At 39.9% G+C, this 8,061-nt stretch overlaps 1 pseudogene; it reads left to right on the forward strand.

The window, feature by feature from the left end:
* The first annotated feature begins 2,813 nt into the window (after positions 1-2,813).
* Positions 2,814-8,061, forward strand: LOC147292068 (SKP1-like protein 1A; annotated as a pseudogene).

Here is an 8,061-nt window from a genome sequence, read left to right on the forward strand (position 1 = left end):
ATGTGGAATTCTCAGAGAGTGAGCTTCTTCTTGCTAGAACTCTAATTCAGACTGTGAGGAGATGCTTTTGGGAGATTAACTTCATTGCTTACTATTTATTCATGTGAACTTGTTCAGAGTTCGAAGCAGTTGTCTGCTTAATTAATTTCATTCATAGGGACAAGCCCATTATGCATGTGAAGTGTTGACTATTGAATAACACTTTGCATTTCAATCTTCAAATATCATTTCACTTTGAAAGAATAGAGCATTAAGACAAAATCAACGGCACTTTGAAAGAATCCGATCATCAAATAAAGAGTACATAGATTAATAATAGAAGGTTTTTTTTTTTATCACAAATAGTACCTCAAGTTTCATCAAGTTTCACTAAAACATCAATTTTATTCCTAAAGTGCAATTTTATTCAATGTCATTCTTCATTTTTGCCACTTCACATTAATTTGGTCTGTTCGTCCATTACTGTTTAATTTTCTGTTTAAAATACAATTCTTTCAAGAACAAATATGTCTTAACACCCCATACACACAGTTTGAAAATTCGCCAAAAATAACTACGGATACGAAAAAAATTTCCAAAAATTTCCAAAAATTCTTACAGACTTGTCTTGACTACTACTATTTTTATATGGGGTTAAATTAAAACTCGTCTTGGCCCAATATAAAACTGAGGACTCAACTAGTTCTCATACTTTTGAAGAAGATGCCTGATTTCTTTCTAGGCATCAAATTTATTTATTATCTTTTTTTTTTTTAAACAATTCTAGCAAAATGACTCGACTTTTACACCATTTTTCAGATGAGGATGCGACATTCAAAGTGTTCCAATTAAGGATTCATAACTTACTTTTTGTAGCAATCAATCAAGGACTTTCCGTCAATTCAGTCATACATGTCGTTTAAAATTGGTCATGTGACCAATTTATGAGAGAAAAAATGTATTTTTAATCATTGTTAAAAAATAATAATAAAAAAATTAAAAGAATTGAAAAAAAAACTAAAATTAATTAAAAACAATTGGGAGGGATGGGGAGGATGTAGAACCCTCCCCACCACTGGGCCCCCCACCTCCCTCCCCTCTCCGGCCACCATCAACCCCTTTCTCTCCCTCCTCCCACCATCACCTCACTCTCCCAGCCAAATCTCTCTGTTTCTCTCTCACACTCTCTTTCTCTCTCCCCATCACCTCACTCTCTGGCAAAGGCCTTGCCTCACGACGACTGATCAAGGAAGGTTGGAAAGATTAGTTGATTAGGTTGACTTGAACACTCAGAGATGTGGAAAAGAAAGAGATAATAGATGCAAGTTTCTTTTGTTAATCTCTGTTTGCCATTCACATATAGCCAATGAATCTGAGAGTTACGGACCAACAATTCCATCCATTTTTTAATAAAGAACTCAAATGTTAATTGATATATATGATTTAATAGGTTAATAACTACTTTAGCTATTGCTGGGAGTGCAAGTGACAATTTGCTTTGCTTCCTTTTTTTCTTTTTCTTTTTTCTTTAGTTTTGTTTAAATAAATTTCTTTATATATATAAATATTTTTATATGATAGTTTTTAGGGAGACTTAAAGTCCAGTTCATTTTACGAGTTTTTCTTAAACTAAGACCGGTAGTGATTTAAGGTTTTTAATTAAGTCTTTTTATTTTTCTTCTTTGACGGCTCTGCCCAAAATCTCGGACTTAACACCTAACATGCAGCCTCTACAAAGCCTACTCTACACCCTAGAAGGAGATACCATTTAAATAGAGAGAAATACCCTTCAAATCGGAGAAAGACTTTATTATGAATTAAAAGAAGGGGATATCATTTAAATAGAGAGAAATACCCTTCAAATCGGAGAAAGACTTTATTATGAATTAAAAGGATTTTCTTATAAATTAAAAGGATTTTATTATGAATTAAAAGAATTGTCTTATAAATTATTATGAATTAAAGGATTTTCTTATAAATTTTAAAACACTTCCTGTCTCCATCTAAAAACTGTTTTTCTAAAAGATCTAAGTCTAATTATCTCTAGTTTTTATGTATTTTGTAGTTGAAAATGTAGTAAATAATAGAAATTTTTCAATAAATTTGGAATTTGTCAAAACAAATTTTCTAAAGAAAAAATTAGTAGAATTTCAACCCACCCATGTTGAAATCCTGGGTCTGCCCCTGCTCACAGTCAAATAATTTGGCTTTCAGCCCTCTTAGAGCATCATCAATGAATGAGGCAAATGATGGAGCAAACTTTATTTATGGTGTCATATCAGATTTTGAGCTTCTAATGGATAAGGCAAACTCATGGTTAAATTTGATCAAAGGAAAAATTATGAAATATTTTATATGTCAAATTAGAGTAAATTAGAGCCCACTTACTATCCAAACAATAAAAAAATTTAATTCTTTATTATTTCATGATATTTTCATCAACTCCAATAAAGTAGCTTTTACAAAATTAATAAAATAAAATTTGCTGTAATTATTTTTTTTATTTATTAGAGTGAAAAAAATTTAAGGTAACAAATTTTCAAGTCAAAGTGCCACGTGAGTTAGGAAAGAACACTTTTGGTTTATATATTTTAATTTTTCTAACGTGCCTGTTATCATCATATTTTTTTAACATTATGTGTTATATGGCCGGGCATTTTCCTTCTCCTACAAGTTTTCCTTTTCCTACAAGGAGAAGGTAATTAAGGGTTACTTACTTTCACTCCTATAAATCTCCCCAATTCTCAAAGCTTTTGAACACAAATCTCTCAGTCTTTGAAACCCAAAACCAAATCGTCCAAACTCCCAATCTTTGAAAGCCAACCGAAGTAACGATGTCGTTTGAGAAGAAGATGATAACCCTTGAGAGCTCGGACGGAGAGGCGTTCGAGGTGGAAGAGGCGGTGGCTCTGGAATCGTAGACCATAAAGCACATGGTGGAGGACGACTGTGCCAACAATGCGATACCTTTGCCGAACGTGACCAGCAGTATCCTAGCCATGGTCATCGAGTACTGCAAGAAGCACATTGAGGCGGCGGCGGCGAGCGAGGAGTCTCTCAAGAAGTGGTATTCGATAACGAACCTATTTACATGCTGGAAGCTGGAAACCGTCAGTTGTTGCTTGGAATTTATTTTTGAATTTTGAATTCTTGTTTGAATAATTATTGGATGTTTCCTCTTTTTTTGATAAGTCTTGAACCAGTCAAGAGTCTTCCTAGTTTACAGGATGACTTCGGTTAGTTTGTTACACAAATTGTATTTAATTCATCCTTCTCAATAATGAAAGCAAGGACTGTTTTTATCCTTCAATAACATTTTACATGGTATCAGAGCTTTACGATCTCCCCACTTCTTTTCTTTTCCTGTGCACACAATGTCCACAGTGACCAATCCCTCCTCAAACACAGCAAGCTCCTCCAATGAAAATCAACTTATCACCATCAATGTCACTGCCCAAGCTCCTCTCAAGCTCAACAGTTCCAACTATCTCTCCTGGAAACTACAATTCCAAACTTTTTGCATCGGATACGACCTTATTGGTTATATCGATGGCTCCAAAGTCAAGCCACCACCCACCATCACAATTAACAACACAGCCACCCCTAACCCTACCCACACCCACTGGTTACGCCAGGACCAGCTTCTTCTCAATGCTATTATTGGCTCTCTTTCCCACACCATCATTTCTTTTGTGGCTCAAACAAAGACCTCCCAAGAAGCATGGAACATTTTGGCCAATACATATGCAAACCTACTCGTGGACGCATAAAGCAAATCAAAGCTCTCTTCAATAACCAAAAGAAAAGCAATCTATCTATCACAGATTTTCTTCAATCCGTCAAGGCCCGAGCTGATGAACTCGCCATCTTGGGCGCCTCTCTTAGTGATGAAGACGTGACAGACAAAATCCTAACTGAGCTCGATGCTGATTACAAAGAACTTGTCCGAGCAGTTCAGGCTCGTGACACTTCCATTTCCTTCGAAGAGCTGCATGACAAACTCCTCACCTTTGAAGCTACCCTTTCCACCACCAAGACCGAAGTGACATTTCCAGCCACTGCCAACCCTGCCTCATGCAACACATCATTCTTTCGCCCCCCACCTCCCAACAATACCCGGCGCCCCTCCAACAATAAGAATTCTAGCTGGCGTCCCTCTGGTCCAACAATCCCTCTTATACACCATCACCTCGCAGCAACCGAACACCTCCACACCCATACCTTGGATTTTGTCAAATTTGTGGCACTCAAGGTCACACAGCCAAGCGGTGTCCCTCTTTTCAGGTTATACCTACCCAACAATACAACACAAGATCAGCGCCACCACCAAACCAATCCACCACACCATGGCAGCCCCAGGCTCATTTTGCCGCCAACACCTCCAACAATCCACCATGGCTACTCGACAGTGGAGCATTGCACCATGTCACATCCGACTTAAGCAATCTCTCTCTTCATTCACCATACACAGGCACTGATGACATTATGATTGGCGATGGCACGGGTGTACCTATCACCCACACTGGTTCTACATCGATTACTACTCATTCACACTCATTTCAATTGCATGATATTCTTTGTGTCCCAACCATGAAAATAAATTTATTATCTATTTCTCAATTTTGCAAAACCAATAACACATATGTTGAATTCTTACCCTCTGCTTTTCATGTGAAGGATCTTCGCACGGGGACAATCCTCTTGAAGGGAACCACTAAAGATGGAGTGTATGAGTGGCCAGCATTCAATCCAAAGTCCTCCCCAATTCTCGCATTCTCTAGTGTTCACACCTCAACCTCCAACTAGCACCATAGATTAGGACATCCTGCCTCTCCATTTTTAAATCACATTGTTTCATGTCATCATTTAGATATATCTTCTCCATTGTCAAAAGGCTTTTTATGTCATGATTGCCGTTGTAATAAAAGTCACAAGTTGCCGTTTTCTAATTCATCTCTCAAATCAACACAACCCCTGCAAATAATATTCTCTGATGTTTGGACCTCTCCTGTCACCTCACATGATGGGTTCAAATATTATGTAATATTTGTGGACTATTTCACAAAATACATATGGCTTTATCCTCTAAAAAGAAAACCTGATGTTAAAGACACATTCATTCGCTTCAAGAACATTGTAGAAAATCATTTTCACCATAAAATTACTACATTATATTCTGACAATGGTGGTGAATACATCGCACTCAACGACTATCTTGCCATTAATGGCATCTCTCATCTCACCACCCCTCCACACACACCTGAACATAATGGATATTCTGAAAGACGACATCGTCACATTGTTGAAACATGCCTCACATTACTCTCTCACGCATCCCTTCCACTACCTTTTTGGTCTCATGATTTCACCACGGCTGTCTCTCTCATCAATAGACTACCCACTCCCACCCTCCATCTCTCCTCCCCCTGTGAACTCATTTTCCATGAAAGACCCAATTATTCTAAACTAAAAATTTTCGGGTGTCTTTGTTACTCTTGGCTACGACCTTACTCTTCTCACAAACTTGATCTACGGTCCAAATCTTGTGTTTTTCTAGGGTACTTACTCTCTCAAAGTGCATACTTGTGCTTTGACCCCTCTGCATCCAAAATATATGTCTCCCGACATGTGCATTTTATTGAGTCTGTCTTCCCATACAAACACTTCATGCATCAGCACCTAAACCCACACCCACTTCCATTGACATTTGGATACCACCAACAATTCACTTGCCCACTTCTCCTCCAGCTTTGCCGGCAACCATCCCTTCTTCTGCAGCACTACCTCAAGTCGTGCCTCCGAGTGCAGCTCCTTCCTCAACCACTTCCCCTATCCGTGCAGCACCCCCCACGCCACAACTTGCAGCCCCCTCACCCGCCATTGCACAGGTACTTCCCCACCCACAACCCGTAAGTTTAGCACCCCAACTCCATTCCAACCCACTCACATCTGCTGTAGCAGCTCCACTCAACCCCACCGACAATCCACCTTCCCTCAACCAACATGGTATGACCACCCGAGCCAAAAACAATATCTAAAAACCACTCAAAAAAATGAACCTTCACACCCAGCTAGTTTCCTCACCCAATCAACCTCCAACCTCTGTGACCCAAGCTCTCAAAGATCATAAGTGGTGTCAAGCCATGTCAGAGGAGTTTGATCCTCTAGTCCGAAATGGGACATGGGAACTTGTTCCACTTGTTTCAGTTGCTAATATTGTTGGTTGTAAATGGATATTTCAGATTAAACGAAATTCTGACAGTTCCATTGACAGGTACAAAGCTCAGTTAGTGGCCAAAGGCTTTCACCAACTGCCCGGCATTGACTACCATGAAACCTTCAGCCCAGTAATTAAACCAACCACCATCCGACTTGTACTTAGTCTTGCAGTCAGCCACGGCTGGCCTCTTCGCCAACTCGATGTCAACAACGCATTTCTCTAAGGAAGGCTCACTGAAGATGTCTATATGGCCCAACCCCAGGGGTTTGTGGATGCTGATCGCCCCTCCTATGTATGCAAACTCCGAAAAGCCATCTATGGCCTCAAACAGGCCCTGCGGGCCTGGTACCATGAGCTTAGACAATTTCTTCTACAAACTAGGTTATGCAATTCCACTGCCGACACATCACTGTTTGTTCTCAAACATCATGATCATCTGCTTTATTTGCTTGTTTATGTAGATGACATCGTCTTAACTGGAAACAATAATGCTGCTCTCAACTCATTTGTGGAATATCTTGCTCAACATTTTTCCCTCAAGGATCTTGGCAATTTGTCATATTTTCTTGGAGTGGAACTCATTTCCAATCGCTATGGCATCTTACTTTCTCAGCGCCAGTATATATTGGACATCCTTCAACGCACGAACATGGTTGGTGCCAAGCCCGTACTTACTCCTCTACCACCTAGTACACCGCCCACTCTTCACGTAAGATCTTCATTAGCTGATCCCACTCAGTTTCGCCAAGTCATTGGTCAATTACAGTACTTGTCACTTACACGTCCGGACATATCCTTCACTATCAATAAGCTTTCCCAATTTATGCATCAACCAACAATGGAGCAGTGGAGTCTTGTCAAGCGTCTGCTCAGGTATTTGTGTGGCACTATTAATGAAGGCATTCAGCTCCACCGTGCCTCTCCCTTCACTCTTTATGCATATTCCGACGCTGACTGGGCTGGGGACAAAGATGATTTTGCATCAACAGGGGCTTATGTTGTCTACCTTGGGCGTAATCCCAAGCTCAAAAAAACAAAGCATTGTGGCTCGCTCCTCCACGGAGGCAGAGTACCGCTCTGTCGCTGTCACTATTGTCGAGCTTTCTTGGATCTGTTTTCTTCTAATTGATCTTTGTTTCACATTGTCCACTTCACCGGTTATTTATTGTGACAATGTGGGTGCAACCCACCTGTGCACTAATCCCATATTTCATATGTGTATGAAGCATGTTGCGATTGACTTTCACTTCCTCAAGAAGCGGGTTCAATCTGGAGCACTTTTTGTGGCTCATGTTTCTTCTAGGGATCAATTGGCTGATGCTCTAACCAATTCCTTACCAAGACCACGTTTTCAGACATTGAAGGTCAAGATTGGCCTCTCTTCCAGCAGCCTATCTTGAGGGGGCATATTCGATAACGAACCTACCTACATGCTGGAAGCTGGAAACCGTCAGTTGTTGCTTGGAATTTATTTTTGAATTTTGAATTCTTGTTTGAATAAGTCTTGAACCAGTCAAGAGTCTTCCTAGTTTACAGGATGACTTCGGTTAGTTTATTACACAAATTGTATTTAATTCATCCTTCTCAATAATGAAAGCAAGGACTGTTTTTATCCTTCAATACCATTTTACAAGTGGGACGCTGAGTTCATGAAGGTCGACAAGAGCGTAATCTTCGATATCATCTTGGCTGCAAACTATTTGGACATTAAGAACCTTCTGGGCTTGACCTGCCAAACTGTGGCCAACATGATGGCGGGAAAGGCTCCTGAATAGATTCGGAAGGATTTCAACATCAAGAATGACTTCACTCCTGAGGAAGAAGCCAAGGTTCGTGAAGAGAACGCATGGGCATTTGAGTGA

The sequence above is a fragment of the Dryas octopetala genome, chromosome 3, assembly GCF_963921425.1.
Source record: "Dryas octopetala chromosome 3, drDryOcto1.1, whole genome shotgun sequence".
NCBI lineage: Eukaryota > Viridiplantae > Streptophyta > Magnoliopsida > Rosales > Rosaceae > Dryas > Dryas octopetala.